The sequence below is a fragment of the Phragmites australis genome, chromosome 17, assembly GCF_958298935.1.
Source record: "Phragmites australis chromosome 17, lpPhrAust1.1, whole genome shotgun sequence".
In the NCBI taxonomy this organism is placed as follows: Eukaryota; Viridiplantae; Streptophyta; class Magnoliopsida; order Poales; family Poaceae; genus Phragmites; species Phragmites australis.
In genome coordinates, this window is record NC_084937.1 from 568,395 (window position 1) to 570,894 (window position 2,500).

General features: G+C 66.0%; 1 non-coding gene across 1 annotated transcript in view; it reads left to right on the forward strand.

Annotated features, from left to right (window-relative positions):
• The first annotated feature begins 2,263 nt into the window (after positions 1-2,263).
• Positions 2,264-2,500, forward strand: part of LOC133898030 (18S ribosomal RNA) — a 1,800-nt gene continuing 1,563 nt past the window's right edge. Inside the window, exon 1 of the ribosomal RNA XR_009906049.1 lies at positions 2,264-2,500. This exon is cut by the window's right edge and continues 1,563 nt beyond it. This is a non-coding gene — a ribosomal RNA (18S ribosomal RNA).

Consider the following 2,500-nt stretch of genomic DNA (forward strand, 5'->3'; position numbering starts at 1 on the left):
TAAGCCTTGGGCCGGCCAGGTGGCCGAGCGCAGTGCTACGCGTCCACAGGGCGTGACAAGATGCGCTAGAGCAGGCCTCCTCCCGGGGACATGCCTGTCTCTGGTTGCCCTTGGACCGCGGGGTTGCTACCAGCTTAGGGCGGCCTCAGCAGGCGGACAGCCCTTCCTGCAAGGGGGGCAGGGCAGGCCAGAGGAGGAGCAACAGGGCCTGCGGCACGGCGGGGACCGCCCACTGGAAGACCCGCCGCTGCCAGGCCGAGGGCCAAAAGGGCCAAGGCAAACGGGGTCGAGGCAGGAAGGGCGGAAGGAGGGCCCCCCGGGGGGTGCGGTGGGCGTTGGACGTTGGCCCCCCGGGGCCCCGTTGGGCGGTGGACGTTGGGCGCCGGTGGATGACGTAAGCGAGGCGCCAGACCCCCCCGGTCCCCGCAGGCTGCTGCAGGCCAGCGGCGCCCCTGTGGCGGCGGCCAAGGTTTCGGGTGCGCGGGGCTATGGCGGCGACTGAGGATGACCCCGGCAGTTCCACGCAGCGGGGGAAAAAAAGGGCCCCGCGCAGCGGGGAAGAATTCCGGGCGACGGCATGTGCCCCAGTGCGGCGGCGGCCCCGCGCAGCGGCCGCCAAATTTCGCTTATGTAATCCACCGGTGGTTGGCCTGTGCACCCACCGCCCACCGGTGGATGGCCCCTCAGCCCGCCACCTTAGAGCTAACGGGCACCGCCGGGAGCGCCTGGGACCAGAGCCCTAGGGAGCGGCGGTGGCCTCAGGCACAAAGGCCAGGCATCACCCTCTAGCCTCTGCGCCAAGGGCGGGCCGGTGGGGTGAGGCCGGTGGGGTCCAAACAGGGGACACCAGATTGTATACTGCATGGAGATGTACAGCAATCGGGAAGGGGCCAGGTGGGCGGCCGAGCAACTGGTGGAGGACGCGAGGTCTGCAGAGTCCGGTCCATCCTGGCGGATTCTCCTCCGGCTCTACTGCTGTGGCCGGTCCGGTCGAGAGGATGGGCTTCCGCTAGGCATGTCATAGACAAGGAGGCCTACAGAGCCGCGCGCACGCCCGGGGCAGCGGCGGTGACGCCGGAGGGCGACGGCGAGGGGACGGCGGCATGGGGGCGGCGGCGACGGCGACGGCGAGGTGGTGAATCCGGCGCCCCCCGGCCGGCGGCGGCAGCAACCCTACCCACACAGGGCGCAGGATCCGTCGAAAATCTCACCAAGTCCCATGCGGCTTCGACGGCGCGCGTCTGTATGGGCCGTAGGGCGCGAACGGCCGGACTACACGCAAATCCCCCCCGGGCAGACCCCAACTTCGCGCGCGAGCCGTGGCGCGGACAGAAACGACACAGCAGCCCTCGGAGGATATGTAAGAAGGAAGACCAAAAAACCTGAAAAGGCCTCGGAAAATCGCAAGTCTTCGGATTGCAACGAGGAAGCCTCAGGGTGGTGCGGAGCGTGTGCTGGGCCGACGCAAGTCGCCTATGAAGCCTCCGAGCCTTCCGACCGCCCCGACCGGCCCTGCCTCAGCAGCACGCCGGGCGGGCGGGCGTCAAAGCAACGCGCGTCGGCGGGGTATTCCCCTCTGTGCGCCCTGCGGACCTAGTAAGAGCTATGCCGAGCGACCTCCATTTCGCCCCCTTAAATGTGCAGGGATTGGACTCGGTATCTCCCAGCGGACGTAGGGCAATCAGGGGGATGCATACCCTGCCGGCCGCGGCGCGGCGGCCGCCTGCCTGCCCAGGATCACTGCACAGAAGCAAAGGCCGTGCTACGGGACGATCGGGATGGCGTCCCCCCGGACGGCTGCAAGGTCCTCCTCGATCGCACGTTTGATTTGATGCCCACGGTGCACAGCATTGATACGCTCTGCTCGTCCTGTGGGGGTCTCCTCGGACACGCTGGTTCGCCGGCACTGAAGCCCGGCCGGTGGTTCCCATCGGCCGGCAATGGTGGAGTCCGTAGATCGTTGGCCGCTGGCTATCGTTATCTTCAGACGCACTCGGGGGTACGCCCACGTACCGGTATCCGCCCTCGGGCGTGACCGGCGGTGGGCAGCCTCCTCTTGGGGCGACGATGCCCGAGCCCCGCGGCCCTGCGCCGCGGACGTTCGGGCGGACCTCGCTCTGGGGAATTCGGTCGCGGCAATTGGATGGCGCCTATGTCAGAACCGGCGGGCTCACGCCCAACGGGGAGGCGGCGTCGGGTGCTTGCACCCCTCCCAGCACAATCTACTCCGGCCGCCGTTCGCGGAGGCCGCCTGTACGATAGTTACCTGGTTGATTCTGCCAGTAGTCATATGCTTGTCTCAAAGATTAAGCCATGCATGTCTAAGTATAAGCAACTATACGGTGAAACTGCGAATGGCTCATTAAATCAGTTATCGTTTATTTGATAGTACCTCACTACATGGATAACCGTGGTAATTCTAGAGCTAATACATGCTAAAAACCCCGACTCACGAAGGGGTGTATTTATTAGATAAAAAACCAATGCCCTTCGGGGCTCC